At 49.9% G+C, this 18,105-nt stretch overlaps 1 protein-coding gene across 3 annotated transcripts in view; it reads right to left on the bottom strand.

Annotated features, from left to right (window-relative positions):
• Window positions 1-18,105, bottom strand: part of C5H10orf71 (chromosome 5 C10orf71 homolog) — a 137,747-nt gene that overhangs the window by 10,640 nt on the left and 109,002 nt on the right. Inside the window, exon 1 of one of the 3 annotated variants that reach the window (XM_086921801.1) lies at window positions 375-480. The exons of the other annotated variants lie outside the window; for them this stretch is intronic. The gene's annotated coding sequence lies outside the window, so the exon portion shown is untranslated. Of the gene's footprint in view, window positions 1-374; window positions 481-18,105 lie in introns of those variants that run through there. 3 annotated transcript variants of the gene reach the window in all.

Below are 18,105 nucleotides of genomic sequence, written 5' to 3'. Positions count from 1 at the left end.
ACATCCTCACTCAGTCAACTTTTAGTTTTATAGCACTTTTGAACCGTTTATGGTATTACTGTCACAGCTCCTGGTAATTTCAGCAGAATCTAAATGACTGCCAAAACTGTGAGGTTAAGCCCAGTACAATGGGCATGTGAACTGTGTTTTCACTCCAGATTAACCAGCATTCACTTAATATGTGCCATTTACATGTAAAATGTACTTTAATTGTGAAAAGGAGGATCACAAAACTCAGAAATTGATGAAGGGAAGTTCCTCAACTCGAGAAATTGCGTACATTGCTCTCAGAAAGTACCATATACACAGTACCGCAACATTTGACTTGGAGCAGGAATGGACCTCAGATTGTACCTTTGGCTTCGAGAGCTAACCTGGGGGTCTTCAGCTGCTGATCTCTCCTCTGCTTGGGCTTTTTGATATTCTCAGTAATAGGCAGCCTCATTCATCTCTGAATGTCCCCTGTCGGGAGGTGGTTTTGCAGATGATGCTTCAGTAGTAGGAGTTGTCCGCATCGTCCATTGCCTCTTCCCCGGGATCCTCTATATTCTCATCTAGGGATATCAAACCATGGTAGATTGTGGCTCACTTATTTTTTTAAGGATTCAGGTGTTGAATTAGCACTTGGTCTCTGGATCTTATAGGGGTTCCCTGCCCTTCCAGTTGCGACTCACCTGCTCATTTGTTTGTCAACACCATTGTTGGGTTACGGTTAAATCTAGAATCGTTGGGCAACATTCAATCCCCAGCAGGATGCTATCTCGGGATGGCCTCCGAAACATCATAGCCATTGGAGATCAACTGGTGGTACTATATGGTGTGTTGCAATACGTACGTAGAAAGTGATGGAGACTCTGCTTTTAATTCTTCTATTGGTCTACTGTGATTTGTATTGCCTTGTTAAGAGTAGCATAAAGTGCTCAATATCCTAGTTAGCTTTGGGGCATTGGGGCATGCCATCCGGTGCTTGATTCCTAAGTGGTGTAAGAAGTTACTAAGCTCAGCCATTTGAAATAAGGACCCATTGACCATCCTAACCTCCGTTTTAAATCCAACCGTAGCAAAGGCTTTCTTCAGCGGTTGACGTATTTTGCCCATAGAGGTTGATTTGGGTGCCTCAAGGGTGTACCTTGCAGAAACTTCTGCCTCCCTCTGGCCTGTAGTAGTCTAGTGCTCCATATTACCCCAGGGTACTTCAAGGGTGTTCCTTGCATGCTCTTCTGCCCCCCTCTGACCTGTAGTATTCTAATGCCTCTATATGCCCCCAGGGTGACTCAAGGTCTTGGTCTTAAAAGAAAACTCAAACAAAGCTTATTTTGATACAGTTGTTGTGGATCTCCTTTTTGAGTCATGTGTCAGTTATTGCTCAATGTGTGTGCAATAAATGACTCTGTGTTAGGTCTAAAACTGCTCGCTCACATTACCAGTAATAGAGAACTTTGGGTTTTACATTGAGCCCTGTACACTTTTGTGTGAATCTCTTGACTCTGTGCATGGTATACTCACCTAGTGGTATACCATATACAGAGCCAGGTTCCTACATAAGCCTTAACTGCTTTACCACACTACTACAAAAGAGAGCATTTAGTGTTCTAATTGTTGTCTCTGTAAACCAATAAGGGTTGCCTGGACTCTTTGCACAATGTACCTTATTTTGGCCCACTATATAAAGAGCCAGCTCCCTACAATCCCCACTCCCTTTGCCTCTCTCTCTCTCTCTAAATGTCCTCTCACATCTCTGCAAATCAAACTTGCCGGCGTATATGAGAAGATCAGGAGCTATACATAACAAAAATAAATAATCACAATACTATCTCTATGCTCAGTCAATACTGAGAGTTTTGATTAGTTTAAGGATTTTATGTTCATTAAGAGGGTTATTTACTTTTCTTTATTCAATTAGTGGAAAAGGCATAAACCAAATTACAGAATTGATAGTGAAATATTCGTTAGCACAAGTCATCAAATACGAAATACAGCATGATCCATAAAGGAATTAATCACTATTCTAATGAATGGGGTGAAATGGATGTTAGCATGAACCCATAAAGAGTTCAAGTTCAAAAGTCAAAAATGAGCATGAAGCTAATTTTCGATCAATAATATCAGCTAAAAATTCCCATAAAGAGAAGTTTCCAAAAGCAAAATAATCATGCAGCAGAGGTAGCGACTGCAATCAGCAAAACAGGTCTGGTAGGATTGCGAATCAGCATTCACATTCAGCATAAAACCGTTAACTTCAGTGCGGACAAGAGTGTGGAAAGTATCAGGAAAAGCAATGGCAATGGCAAAGAGTGTGGGATAACCTACTCTAGGAACATGGATTAATAGGAACAGCTTTGAAAGAAATGTTGCAGTTCATTCTGTATATTCTCCCCCCATTCAAACAATGAGCTTTATAGTCTTTTTGATAAGTCGCATCTTGTCCTTTCCCGTGTTCCTTCAAACTAAGCTTACAAAGAATTACCTTGAAATATGAAACAATATCTTTAAACTGAATTTACGTATGAGGCCTTTTGATTTGTAGACCTGTGGACCTACATATGTGTATTGCTTTGTATAAACGTTTATAATAATTATATTTATAAATATATAGCTACTTGCTAGTCCTGCTTACCAAATGAACATATTACTTTTGGTTTTATTATTTTATGTTTAACATGTATATAGGTGACTGCTTAGATAAGCACAAGTTTTATCAAAACTATTTATTAAGAGTTGCTTCACTATTGAATTACAAAAAACCAAAACAAAAAAATTTAGCTTACAGTAAAGCAACACTGGAAAGCCTAAGTTTATTAAATAAAAATTAAATAATCTACATATATTACCTTACTTATACATAAATATCTTCAATGTACCTATGCAACTTCATATTTATTACTTTACTGGTAATTCAGCATCTCCAATACACTACTTTTTTTGAAAAAAAAATGTCTTTATTGCAATTTTCTTGGCATACTTTGCAAATGGAAACAGTTACATCACATGGACCACCCCTATACAATAAGCAATACAGTCCCTGGTCCAGGGTTACTGAACCAATAGGGGTGTCTACTGACCACCTATCAAACCATCAATCAGCAAAATCATCGTCATGAATCACGTTATTATTTCTTGTAACATGTAAACAAACACTCCCCCTCTAAATCCCCCCCCCAACCCGGTCCACCTATCCCAAGGTCTAGTTAACAAACATTCAAGTCGGGACGTCCTCCCTTCTCTCCCTCTGTCTGGGGGACTCCGTTCCCTCCTGACTATCTCCCGTGGTTGTCATTTGTGTAGAACTAGGGGCATTTCCCTCTATCTCTTGGACCATTAACCCCCATGCTTGTAACACCTCTGGAAGTTTGACATCCCTCCTGGTACTACGTATGTGCCCCTCCTCCGCCAATGCCCATTCCTTCAGGTCCGCTTTCCAGCGTGCTGGTATTGGCCCCTGTTGCATCAACCAGTGAATTGCTATTCGTCGCCTGGGCGTCACCAGTCCTAATACTAGGAACTTCCTACTGGTTTTGCGTTTAGGGTCTCGGGGAATTAATCCAAGGATACAAGTGCGTACCTTTAGAGCCACCCTCCACCCCGTGATCCTGTGCAGGTCCTCTAGGATTTCTACCCAAAATCCCTGGATTGTTGGAAATGACCAAACCATGTGTGCGAAATCTGCCTGGCCATAGTGGCATCTGGGGCAACTCGGGTCCCTTGAACTGTCAATAGTGTAGGCGTTTGGGTGAGAGATATGTCATGTGGACCATATTGTTTTGAATCTGTTTAAATCTGTTTGAAACCGCCACCTTGCTTACCCCCTCATGAATCTTCTCCCACTCCCGTGGCGTTATCTCCTGCTGGCTCACTTCCTGCCATCTACCTTCCACCCTAAGAGGTGCACCTTTCCTGTCCTCCCTAGGAGCCCTATACAGGTGCGTGACAAGCTAATGCCCACCCGCCATACTAATCATCGTGACCAGGGTGTGTGTGTGCTCCGGGGCGTCCGGGAACATAGGCCATAGCTGTTGTGCCGTTGCTGCTATTTTGGCGTACTGTAGGAATTGCCCCGGACCTAACTCAAAGGATTCCACTGCTTCCTGGTACGTAATGAACCGCTGGTCTGGGTAGAGATCCGACAGCATAAGACACCCTCCTGCACATGACGCTCTCAATACGCGCAAAAGGTGGCAGTAGCCAAAAATCCGCCTCCAGGGCAAACGGTTTCACTTTGATAATTTGCTTAACCACCCTGGCCCAGATGGCTGCCAACAAACCACCCAGTTGGGGGGCACTGCCACTGGTGACCATCCGAGTGCCATAGAAGTGCGCCCAGTTGTCAGTCCCCATAAGTGTTGACTAGAAGCGAACGTTCCTATGAGGGGTGTGTGTCCAGCCAAGCCACTGCATGCTGCAATTGGGACGCAAAATAATAAAGTTACAGATCAGGGATTTCTAGGCCACCTCTACCCCAGGTGCGTTTCATGACCTCCAGGCCTACCCAACAGCGTTTGCCATTCCAAAGTAATCGCAGGAGCAGCAAATCAAGGTCTTTGAAAACCTGATGTGGGAGTTCGAAGAAGGAGCTTTGCATTGTGTAAAGACATCAGGACAGTACCACCATTTTAATAAGGGCGATCTTCCCCATCAGTGAAAGTGGAAGCGTATTCCAGAAATCAATATTGCCCTGGAGACCTCTGAGGATCCTCCCCATATTATGCTGATAAAAAACTTCCCTGTCCCTGCTTAACCAGATCCCAAGATAGCCAACACATCAGGCACTCAGGGGATCCCTAACTCGGGGAGTTGGACTCCGCACCGTTCAGTCTCAGACCCCACCAGGTATAGTTGGGATTTGGTCTTGTTGACATACAGTCCAGAGACCTCAGCAAATCGGCCCAAAGCCGCCATCAACAGCGGAAGGGTGAATGTGTTGGCTCCCGCAAATATATCAGCGCGTCGTCTGCGTACAGTGATATAACATGTTCCACAGCTCCAACTCGAATACCCCTCCCCTGGAGAACTCCACGAAAATGGCATACCAATGGCTCCATCGCCGGGGCGAACAGCAAGGTGGAAAGTGGACACCCCTGCTGTGTCCCCCTGGCTATTGAAATGGCATCTGAGACATAACATCCCATACGTACCCTTGCCATCGGCCTAGTATATAGGAGTTTCACCCAGTTCAGGAACCCCTCACCGATCCCCATTTTTAACAACACCTGCCATCGACATTCCCACCTGAGCGAATCGAACGCTTGTTCGATGTCTAGGAATACCAGGGTATTCTCCTCAGCACCCCCCCCTAGGTTCTGCATAACGTGGGCTAGGCAATGGATATTCTGTAGCGTGTTCCTGCCTGGAATAAAACCCGACTGGTCGTCATGCACCAGTAGTCCTCCAATACACTACCTTATATCTCACTCTATACCTCTCTGAATATATCCTATACCTCCACGCTCTAGTTCACCTCAAACCTCATTCTACTACTCTCTCCAATGCACTACCCTATTTCTCACCCTATACCTCTCTCAATATATCCTCTACTTCCACTCTCTGACACATCCCAAACCCCATGCTACTACTATGATACCCAAATTAACCCTTTTTAGACTATCCCCTCCTTTCATCATCTCAAACCTCCTTTACTATTCAGATCTCCCAAACAAGCCTTTCTAAACCCTTCCCTCTGACTCTTCGCCCCTCCACCTCCCTTTTACTCGAACCAAACCTCCTTTTACAGCTATGAGCTCCAAAAGTAAATACACTTTCTAGACCCTTCCCTCTTCTATCCCTCCACTATCCTTTTCAATCCAACTACCAAACTAACATGTCCACCACTCAAATTAATTTCATATTTCACCATACTAATACCCCACTGATCCTGTGTCAGTTACAGAGTAGCGTACTACCAGCTGAAAAACTGCTTCAACACCTCATCAGTGGTAGCAAGCACTATATAAATGCAAACCCTTCCTTCTCCTATCCCTCCACTATCTGCAGGGTTACTAACTTCTTGTCTACACATCATTGTGAAAGCATATTTATTTAGCTGGATTACCCAATTTGCAATTGTTGGCAGAGGATGCTGGGACATAGTCGTAAACAGATGCCGAGGAGGTAGGCAGCGTGAGCCCGGGGCTCCGCGCCCGATCCCGAATATCATCCTGATTATCCGTGCGGATTCCAGTAAAACTGGGATAATCCATAATCTGAAGTCTTCGCGGAAGCTACGGCGTTCAGAGTGGACGACCTGGAGCTGTTCCTTGTCCTGAAATTTGACTTTGAAGACCAGCACCGGGTGTGATGCCGTCGATCTAAGATGGCGCCCTGAGGCCTGGACAAAGCAACGACGGGGGTACGAGGCCTGATTCTCCTGCTGATCTATTACTAGCAGTGTTTACTAAACTGGAGGGCCCCCCTTGACCTTCTCGGCGGGCACGGGTGTTCTTTCCTCACGCTGGTGCGAGCTGTTGGGAAACGCGACCACAATTACGATCGCCGACGAAGTCCTAAAATGGCGGCGGCTTTGACGACGGCCCCGATTATCCGAGCATAATCTGGCACCTTGAGGCTCAGCGGCAGCAGTGGACCCCCGGGAACTGAACCAGCTAGTGCGACCGGAGCAGAGTCCAATGCCCTGAGGACATCCTAGGTCCCTGATCCTATTGCCCGGGGAGTTCTCCAGTGGCGGAGCTCTGCAGTGCGGAGACAGTGAGGGGAACAAAGGGACCCTAGGGGCCGCTAACAGCTGCAGCCGAGATGGTGAAACCAAAAGGGAAGGGGGACGGAGCGACTGACACAGAGGCGGCGGATGGAGCGGATCGCGACCAGTCTGCTCTCCAGCGCATGCAGGACCGTATACTGGAGGCCATCGCGACCACGAAAGATGCCCTGCAGCAGGACATCGCCCAGGTGGCGACGGGCTTGGGTCTCCTGAAAGCGGATCATGATAAACTTAAGGACAGAGTCAAGTCTATGGAGATCACTGTTCAGGAATTGGCCCCGGACCACGCAGCTGTGAAAGCGCAGATGGCGGATGCTCTAGATAGGCTGAAGGTGTTGGAGAGGAGGGCCGAGGATGTGGAAAACAGGAGTAGGCGCAATAATGTTCGCCTCGTGGGCCTACCTGAAAAAATTGAGGGCGACGATATGGTGGGCTACCTCGACAACTGGCTACGCATTGAGGTGGCACCAGAAGGACTATCTCCTTTCTTCTCCCTGGAACGGGCCCACAGGGTTCCGGCTCGACCTCCGGCCCCGGGCCTGTCGCCTCGCCCGGTGGTGTTCAAGTTGCTCCATTACAGGGACCGGGACTGGCTACTACAGAGGGCGAGGGAATCGGGACCCTTTCAAGTTGACAACAACAGGGTCACCATGTTCCCGGACTACACTTTTGAGACCCAAAGACTCAGGGCCAACTTCTTGTCCCTCAAGCGTGAGCTCCGTGGAGAGGGCATAAAATACTCCCTGCTCTTCCCAGCGAAGCTGAGAGTTGTGGTGGACGAAAAGTCGCTCTTTTTCACGACCTCGGCGGATGCTTGGGCCTGGTGGGACACCTATAAAGCTGGAACGGACGGAGCTAAGGCCAGGGCGGAGGAGGCTAGAGAGACGCAGCCGATCAGGAAGTCGCAACGGATTCGTAAAAATCGCAGGAGAACTGGAAAACCATCCGTGTCACAGACAGAGACAGAGAGGAAGGTGGACCTACAGGCGGTTGTGGACCTATCTAGCACGACCAGAAGCCAGTCCGGGAAGGGCACGGACTCTGATGAGCAGGGCACGGGGTCGGAGACGGGGCTCTCGGAATTTGGTAGAGCCAAAGGCCCTATAGTGACACCGCAGACATCTGGGGAGATAGTCGAGGCATGAACCGCTGGACTGGAGGAGCGGCCTACTGGTCAGACACTGGGGCGCTGTGCCTGTGAGCGCAGTTTACTGTTGTATGGGATTTCGTGAGTCTATTATGGGGGGATCATGGGGCGGGATATGCGGGACTGATTTGCTTTAACGAACCCTCTCGACATCGGTCCGCGCCCTACTGGCCCTTACGGTCATCGCAGTGGAGACTGCGAATAATAGTGCCTTCCTTTGAGGGGATAGTTGTTTGTGATAGTTTGGATGGGTTTGCTTCCAATTGCGGGGGGGCCTGTCCTGGGGGGGTGGGAACCGAGAGTAGTTGGGGACGCTCAGGTTGTTTTTGGGGGGTTGGGGGGTTCACTTGTTTGGAGTGGGAGGGGGGGCAGCACGTTGTTGGCAAAAGCGCTTGGTCGATGGCTTTTATTGTTCTGTCTGTATGTGCAAGAGGACATGGCTAGTACGGGGGCTTTGAAATGTGTGACCTGGAATGTGCGGGGTCTTCATACTATGGTGCGTAGACACAAGGTTCATGCGTATCTAAAGCGTAGGGGTGTGCATATAGCTTTCCTACAAGAGACGCATCTCACCAAGCAGGAGGGAATTGCGCTGCAAAGAAGGTGGAGGGGGCAGCTGTTTAACACAACATATTCGGCCTTTGCGAGGGGGACATTGATTTGGATACGGGCGGGGGTCCCTTTCCAGGTCACTAAGACGGCGGTGGACCCAGAGGGTAGGTTTGTGGCGGTGGAGGGGAGACTCAGGGGCCGGGTGGTATCTCTCTGCAGTGTGTATGCCCCAAATGTAGATTTGCCCGCTTTTCTAACGACACTCTCGGGCAAACTGGCGAGTTATTTGCCAGGGCCGATGCTCATGGGGGGGGATTTTAACTCGGTGGTGGATATTGATTTGGATAGATCTCATCCCCCACTGCACACATCCCCAGTACACAGGGTAGCGAAGCGCAGACTGGAATGGCAGGAGAGTTGGGACCTGGGGGACGTCTGGAGAACACTACACCCCACCACGAGGGACTATTCCTTTCATTCACATTTACATGACCTGCATGTTCGACTGGATGCGTTTCTGTGCTCGTCACATATGCTCTCAACAGTGGGTAGCGTGGAGTATTTGGCTCGCACCATGTCGGACCACAACCCTTTATTGTTGTCCCTGAACTGGATGGTGGAAAACAACTGTGTACCAACATGGCGGCTGCAACCTGATACCTTAGATGACTTGCTCTTTAGGGAGCGAATAGCGCGTTACTTTGAGGAGAATAGTGGCTCCGCCTCTACTAGAGCTGTGGAGTGGGACGCGTTTAAGGTGGTGGTCAGGGGTCACTGTATTGGGAATACTGCAGGGGCTCGTAAAACTTTGCTAGATGATCTCGAGAAGGCGGAGAGACGATTGAGGGAGAAGGAGAGGGAACGCCCGAATCACCCCGAGCTTCAGGAGGGGATTAGTGGTGCCAGGGAAGCGCTAGCGGTGGAGTTGGAGCGGCTGCGTAGCTTCGACCATAAGGCGTATATGACGAAGGCGCATGCGGAAGGTGATAAGGCGGGGTCGATGCTGGCGTGGCTCGCCAACCCGATCAGGCGGGGCGCGCCGATCATGGCGATTCAGGCGGAGAGGGGAGGGCTTTGCCACACCCAAGCCGGGATTCTGGATAGGTTTAGGGCGTACTACGGGGGTTTGTATGAGAGCGGACAGACGGGCGGGGCAGACGAGCTGGGCACCTTTCTCGAAGGGTTGCAGCTACCACAATTGGAGGACTCGGAAGCAGAGGAGCTGGGTCGGCCTATAACGATCGGGGAGATACGGAGTGCAGTGAAGCAGATGGCTAGAAATAAGACTCCGGGGCTTGACGGTCTCCCGATAGAGTTTTATAGCAAATACTTGGAGTATCTGGCTCCGCAACTGCAACTGGTCTATAATGAAGCGCAATCACGTGGTAGGCTCCCGAGCTCCATGTGCGAGGCCCTTATGATCCCATTGTTAAAGCCTGGCAGAGAGGGCGCTGCCCTTTCGCCTACCATCCATTGTCTATGCTCACGACGGATTACAAGATCCTGAGCAAAATCCTGGCAAATAGATTATTGACCCACATGACCGGTCTGATTCATAAGGATCAATGCGGCTTTATCCCGACACGTAACACTACCCATAATATCCGCAGGCTTACAAGGCTGATGGGGGCCCAGTGGTCGGAAGCCACTACTCCATTCGTGCTCTCTATAGATATCGAGAAGGCCTTCGATAGTCTTGAATGGGACTATCTGTATGAGGTGATGAGGCGTTTCGGGCTGGGGGACGGGTATATCAACTGGACCAAAGTCCTATATACGGAAGCCACAGCTAGAGTCAGAGTGGGTTCATTGATCTCGAAGCAATATCCGGTACGACGAGGCACTAGGCAGGGGTGCTCCCTTTCTCCCCTCTTGTTCGCTTTGGCAATGGAACCTTTTGCAGCGGAAGCCAGGTCTGGCCGCCATTATAAGGGGCTGATATACAGGGACAGGCCGCATGTCATCTCATTGTATGCGGACGACCTACTGATGTTCTTGGCTGATGCGGAAGCAGAGTTACTGGGGGCGAGACGTTTGTTGGAGCTGTTCGGGCGGCTGTCGGGCTTGAGGGTCAATTGGCCCAAATCTTGTCTATACCCTCTGAGACAAGGAGAGCCGTGCCCTCTCACGGCGCAGGAACTCCGATGGGAACCGCATTGTCTGCACTATCTCGGCGTTTACATCTACCATACCCCAACGGATATGCTGGATGGCAATATTAATCGCTGTATTACTGCCCTGAGAGGGTGTATGGATTTCTGAGCCATTCTTCCACTCTCACTGGCTGGTCGGGTCTCCCTACTTAAGATGGTGGCTCTGCCCAGGCTGTTGTATTACTTTAGGACTCTTCCGGTATGGATTCCGGGCTCCGTCTTTCGACGCCTGAGATCATTGACCATAGCGTTTCTCTGGGGCACGGGCAGGCGACGAATCGCGCTGGATACCCTCTTGCGACCCAAGGATGAGGGAGGCATGGCGGTGCCCGATTTCGAAGGCTATTATCTGGCGGCTCAGCTGCAAACTTTCACTCAGGAGGTCGCGAGGGTGTATCGAGGCCCGGAGCATTCTAGAGATGAGGGCACCCCGCGGCATGTGCTGGCATACATCACGCTGCATCAGAAGCTCTTGGTTAGAGATTTGACAGTGGAGGAACAGACGTTCCGACTTTGCTGGAACCGGGCGCGCAAACGAGCAGGTGTCCGCCATATGTATGCTCCGGAAATTCCGCTGGGAATGGTTACAGCCCTGCCTCATGGTGGGGACTGGTCGCGATTACTAGGCTGGGAAGAGGCTGGGGTTCAAATGCTGGGCGACTTGTATGAGGATGGTGCATTGCTTCCGTTTCAGGAGTTGCAGGAGCGGTTCGACCTCCCGCGGGGAGATTACTTGTTACATGCGGCGGTAACAGGCGCCATGCAAGACCACTGGGGAGAGGGTTTGCAGGAACCTGCGACATCCATGGCGTGCCAATATACGATGATGGCAGCCGGGACCTTTAAGGCGGTAACCTGCCTGTACTCCAGAATGTTGCGGGAGGCCTTGCAGCCGCTCGCAGCTTTGAAAGCTAAATGGGAGTTGGACCTCCAAATGGAGATCCCTGATACAACTTGGGGTCAATTGCTGCGAAGGGCGCGGAAAAGCTCAAGGAATGCTAGGTTCCAGCTCATACACTTTTATATTATTCATCGGGCATACCTCACGCCTGGGAAAATACGGCAATACTTTGGGGTGGAACAGGCGGCCTGTCCCAGGTGTAACACAGTTGGGGCAGATCTGGGTCACATGCTGTGGGACTGCCCTGCCTTGGGGGAATACTGGCAGGAAGTTGGGAGGGCCCTGAATAATGCTACAGATAGGGAATTACAGTACACCAAAGCAGTGGGGGTCCTACATTGGTTTCCACACACGTCTAAAAATAAAAATACCAGCCGATTTATAGATTTGGGGCTGATCCTGGCAAAGAGGGAAATAACGAGGAATTGGAAGTCAAAAGTGGGACCCACGTATAAACGGTGGTATGGTGAATGTCTGCGGTGGGCAGCCTGTGAAAGCACTTTGAGGTACCAGATGGCTAGGAGGACTGATGATGAGAAGGCCATGGAGAGGGCAACAGCGTGGGAAATGATGGTGCAGGCGCTCCGGGATGATAATGATGAGGAGGAAGGAGAGGAGGAGGACTCGGTAGCAGCTGACCCCACCAACACACCTAGGAACACACCTTAGTGAATGTATAGGACCTCCTTGCACACACCAGACCTTAATCTGACTGGGATTATCACACAGCGCTGCCACGGGGGGGGGGGGGGGGAGTTCCGGACTGTAAGGAGTTGGGGGGAGGGTGGTTGATGGGGGTGGGGGAGGGGCGAAACTTGCAAAAGCAGTCCACTTCTTCCTGTGAATGTGACCACGGACATTGAATTATGCTGCAGGGAATGGACTCAGCACGATGGCAGCTTAGTCTTCTTTCTGGAGACGTGCCTGGTATGGTGGGGGGAGAGAATTGATAATGTGCCTTCCTGCTATGTTTAATGGATATGCCATGAAGATATTGTCTGTACAATTATTTTGGTGCTGCAATAAAAACGATGTTACAAAAAAAATAAAGGGCGGCAAGTGCAGCTTCGTAGTTGTGGTGCTTTCCTCTACCTGGGACATTTTCAAATAGCTTATAGGCTTCTTCACCTGCAAAGCGCAACACAAGAGACCTCATACTGTTCCAGCCACCTCCCTCGTGCTGCGGAAGTAGTTGTTAAGGCGGCTCCCACAGGTTTTCCAGTAAGCAGCTGCCATTGCTGGATCCACCAGCTCACTAAATGGAGTTAGTGCCATCATTGAGGCATGTACTGCAGTCCCACCAGCCATGGGGAGGGGGGGGGCTGGTGGCGGCATTGGTGGAGGTGGCAGAGCTTGCTGATCTTTTAGCCACATTAGTGTCCTAGTGTATTTTGTATCTTGGTTCCTCAGTGTCTTGGCAAGAGTTCTCAGAGGCGCTCTTTCTGTTTTCTTGGCCTCAATACAAGAAATGGTCACAAACGTCTCTTGAATTCCTTTTATGCCTCAGAAGTGCTGCCAGAAAAGGAGGGGCTCTGCTATGGGACTGGATTCCCTGTGACTCTCCCTGGCAGTGCGGCGGGCTCCAATACCGCTGGGGCTGAAGGCTGATTTCAGATCACAGTCAGGTATAACTGTACAGGTATAACTCCAGGTAGGCAGGTAGTCTGTATGGGCTGTTGTGGTTGGGTTGCAGGGTCACCGGGAAGGCCGCTTTCTCTGGACTTAAACCACACCTGTCTACATTGCCACTGTAATGGTGCCGGCCAGCACCAGATGAGAATAGCACGAAACAGCCAAATTTCTCACTCTCTAGAAGTGGACCCTGAGTGGTCCTGCTCCCGTTTATTTATCTCCTTGGTTGCACATAGCATGCAATGTGTAGGCTTCCTAACATAGGTGCCAGATGGCTCACTAAACTCTCCTCCGCCCGAGTCTTCCCCACCCACCCCTGGAGTTATCTGTGCCCCTAGTCACTTATTGCAGGATGGGACACTGGGCTGAAAAATGGTCTTACTTGTAATTGGCCCCATAATCCTATGGGGCCAAGCACCAAACATCACAGTCCCTGTAAAAACATCACCCATTCAACTCACCTCACCAGCTTGACTTCAGGATATGGTACAGGCCAGTGAAAAACAGAGGCGCTGTCCTGTCGATGTAGAATTTAAGGCATCTCTTAACGTCTAATGAATGCAAACGTTGCTCCGCCGGAGATTGGGGATTAGCGAAGAAAGACTTCAAGAACACTTGTTCATTCAGGTGAAAATCAGTTGGCACCTTAAGCATGAATGCCGGGTTGGTGCGAAGCACAACATAGTCCGATTTGAATTGAAGGAAAGGAGGCTGAATGGTAAAGGCGTGGATATCACTCACACGACGAGAGGAGGTCAAGGCGAGAAGAAGGGCAACCTTCCAGATCAAAAATTTCAAATCCGCTTTGTGGATGGGCTCAAAAGGTGCCTTCATCAATTGCGCCAAAACAACATTGAGACGCCAGGTAGGAGGAGGACGCTGAATGGGCGGAAAAATCCTGAACAACCCCTTGAAAATCTGCTGAATGACTCTGGAAGAGTAGAGAGAGGAAGACCCATTCTGCCGAAAACGAGATATTGCCGCTAGGAAGACCTTCAAAGTGGAGTGGGAAAGTCCTGCTTGAGCCAACTGCAGAAAGAACGGTAGAAGGTGAGAAGGAGAAGAGTTCACGGGATGGATGTTGGCAGATGCACACCAGTGACAGAACCTTTTCCACTTTAGCTTGTAAGTCTTTACTGTGGACGGAGCTCTCGCATTGGCAAGAACGTCTCTACATGCTGTCGAAATGTTCAAGTGGGCAAATTCAAGGTGCTCAGGTTCCAGGCCGATAATTTGAGAGAGAGAGGGTCCGGATGGCAGATCTGACCCTTGTCCATTGTGAGGAGATCCGCTCAAGGACGAAGGAGGATGGGTTTGCACTGTGAGAGAAGCAGCAGTTCCGAGAACCACGCTTGTCGAGGCCATCTGGGAGCGATCAGGAAAATGTGGCACACCTGTCTCTGCATTTTCCACAACACTCGAGGAACCAGTGGGATCGGCGGAAAAGCGTAGTTGAATAGATTGCACCAGTCCATCAAAAGGGCATTCTCGCACGACCCTCGATGGGGAAGTAGGCTTGCATAAGACGGGCATTTCCGGTTCACAGGGCTCGCAAAAAGATCCGAGCAGTCACCAGGACCAAATCGTTGAAAGAGCCGGTGACCTGATGCCATTGTTTGCCCAGTTCCTCCTGAACTGGGCGACTCTTGAGCCTGCAATTTGGGATCAGGGAGATGCAGGAGGACGCCATCCCGAGAAAAGATTTCAATACACAAACTGAAACGGACCCTTTTGAACAGAGGAGAGCCACTAGGCGTAGAATCCGCAGCTGACGTTCGTGAGACACAAATGCCTTTGCCAGCGAAGTATCCAGAGTGGCGCCTAGAAAGGTCCTGCAGGGAGCTGGATCGAACTGAGACTTCTCGGTGTTGATGGACAGACTGAGGGAGTGGAATAGAGTCTGACAGAATCGAGTGTCCAGAGACGCCTGATGACGAGATTGCGACTTGATGAGACAGTCGTCCAGGTAGGGAAAGATTTGAACGCCCTTCAAACGTAGATGTGCAACCACCGGTGCCAGGACTTTCGTGAAGATGCGAGGGGCGGAGTGAAGGCCGAAAGGCAGATCCTTGAACTGAAAATCTCTGTGCCCTACCCGGAAGCTCAAGTACTTCCGGTGTCTTGGAAGTATCGGCACGTGGAAATAGGCGTCCTGGAGATCGATGGAGTATGCGGAAGGATTGGCACTTCAGGTACTTGTTTAGGGCCCTTAATTCGAGGATCGGACGTCATTCGCCGGACTTCTTAAAGACTAGGAAAAAACAGGAATAGAACCCTATCGCCTTCTGAGACTTGGGAACCACTTCGATAGCACCTTTCTGAATCATGAGTCGAATTTGTTGAAAGAGCTCCTTGAGGTGAGCCGGTGGTGGACCAGTTGGAGGAGTGTTGGGAGGGAACTTGACAAACTCCAAAGCATGGCCTTTTGACACAATGTCCAGCACCCTAGGTCCGAAGGGATTGAAGACCAATTGGAAAAGAAAAGGGAGATTCGACCTTCAACTTTGAGCGGGGAAGGCAAGTCATTGCTTCTTAGAAGCGGAGACTCTGTAGCAAGACTTTCCTCTGTACGACTTGGTAGACTGTTGCCGATAGGACTGCTGTGACTGGGAGGAATATCTCTGATTTCCTTGACCGTAGGAGCGGTACTGGTTGGATCTGCTGCGAAAAGAGGAGGTGCCTCATCCGCGTGCACCACGAAAAGGCTGTTTGCGAAACTGCAAAGTGCCTAGGGCACGAGCCATCTCTGTGTCCTTTTTGATGGTCTGAAGTGCGTCGTCCACATGCTGGCCAAAGAGCGATTCGCCGTCATAGGGCATGTCAAGGATTTTCGCCTGAACCTCCTGGCGAAAAGAGGTGGAACGAACCAGCCCTGACGACGTAAAACAGCTGCCCCCGCAAGCTGACAAAAACCAGTGCACGCAATGTCCACAGAGCAGTCGATAATCTCTGATGACGCTCTCTCTCCCTCCTGAAGAATCTTGAGAGCCTCTGCTCTGGAGGGCTCAGGAATGAGGTCGATAAAAGACATATCTGACCACATCTGGCTTTTCTTGCGACTGAGAATGGCCAGAGAATTCGCAGCCCTCATGGTGGTAGAAGCCATAGTGGAAAATTTTCGCCCAATGGCGTCAAGACGACGTCTTTCACGGTCAGGAGGTGCGGTAATTGGAGAAGACGGATTCCTGGAACGGCGCTGTGGGGCCTGGGTGATCACGGAATCGGGTTTAGGCTGCGCTACCAGTCAAGCTGGAGAACCCTGGGGCGCCCTATATTTCTTCTCCAAACGAGGAAGAAGCACCGGAATAGAATTTGGCGTCTTCATTCCAGATCAAGTCAATTATGGGCACTGTATGGACCTGTTTAAGAGGTTGACTCTTGAAATCATAAAGAAAACAGTCCTCATCCTTCAGAACCATAGGGAGTTTAAAGCTCAGTGCCGCTCCTTCCATAAGTTGGTGAAAACCAGCTATATCAACAGGGGTGGAATCCCCTGGACCCGAAGGGGGCGGCAACGGTGTCTGGATCTGATAATCGTCCCAATCTGCCATGATCCAGGCATCATCATCAACTACGCCGTCTTCCCGATCTGGGCGAACGTCATCATGCTCATAAACAGTTGCCTGAATCTGAATAGATGTTGCCGATGGAGCAGATGGCCCTGGCAGTGCAGTAGAGGAAGGAGCCGCTGTAGTTGCAGGCACCGTAGGCTGAGGAGATCCATGGTGAGACGGTGGAAATTGTCTATTATAGTCCTCCAACATGTATTGGAGATTAGAAATGAGAGAGAGCAGTATTTGTGCTGTGGGAGTAGAAGGTTCCTCCTCATGGAAGTAATGATCTTCCTGATTGTCCTCATAGTCCTGACATTTTATGACTAGCTCCGAAGGCCTTCGAGCTGCCCGAAATCTATCATCTTCCTCCTCATCCGAACCAGCGTCAGGCTCCGATCCTGTGGCAAAAAGAGGAGATGGAGGCTGAGAGTGACGTGGAATCGGAAGTTGATCCAAAGACACATGTCGGCGTTGGAGCAGAGGGTCAACAGCAGGAGTCCCAGAACCGGATGATGACTTTGGCACCAGCAGCAATGATGTGAAGGTAGACGTCGATGACAGTAACTCCGTCGACAGGACAACCACCGTCGACGAAGCCGTCGAAGGAGCCGCCGCCGCCGAAACAGTCGTCGACGGAGCTGTGGTCGAAGATTTTGACATCGACGAGACTCCCTTTTTTGATGTTGACGAGGAGATCGTAATGGTCGACGAGACAGATTTAAAGCTCACACACACCATCGTCGACACTGAGTACGTCGACGCAGCCGCCGTCGACGACCCGCTGGCACAAGTCGTCGTCAGAGAACTAGAGACGGCAGATCTCGTCATCGGACAGACCGTTGACGCTCCCGTCAACGATTTAGCACGTTTTGTAGTGGAAACATGAGTAGAAGGAGCAGTGGACGCCTGAGAGTCAGATCTCGAGAGCGTAGGCATAGCAGGAAGAGGTGGAGACACAGCAGGAGCCTTCTGGAGTTGAAGCTTCCTCTTCTTTAGGAATGGAGATGTCAAGTCCTGCACACTGCTACGTTTAGAAGTGGCTCTAGACACACCTGACGCAAGGCTTTCTGCATCAGAAAGAGGTGAATCCTTATCCTTCAGCCTCTGCAACCACAGGAGGAGACGCCCTTTCCCTGTCCTTAAGGGTCTTGGTTGAGAAAGTCCTGCAAATTTTACATTTGCCTACCTCATGCTCTGGATAGAGGCAGTAAATACACTTCTTGTGAGGGTCCTCTGAGAAGAGCCGCAATTTCCCACAAGAAGCAAATGGGCGAAACAGAGACTTCGTACTTGAAGACATCCCAAAAACTGTAGAAATCCACAAAGAAATTGAAAAAACTGAGCAGAGCTCAGGGAGACTCCCTTCACACGACGTGCGGTAGAAAATCTGAGGGCCTGAACCTCTGAGGAGAAGGTTCTAGAGGGGTGCTTGCGCCTGATTGGCTGTAGTTTGG

This window comes from Lissotriton vulgaris, chromosome 5, assembly GCF_964263255.1.
Source record: "Lissotriton vulgaris chromosome 5, aLisVul1.2, whole genome shotgun sequence".
Classification (NCBI taxonomy): domain Eukaryota; kingdom Metazoa; phylum Chordata; class Amphibia; order Caudata; family Salamandridae; genus Lissotriton; species Lissotriton vulgaris.
Note: the sequence above shows the minus strand (reverse complement) of the source record. Positions and strands in the feature narration are given on the sequence as shown.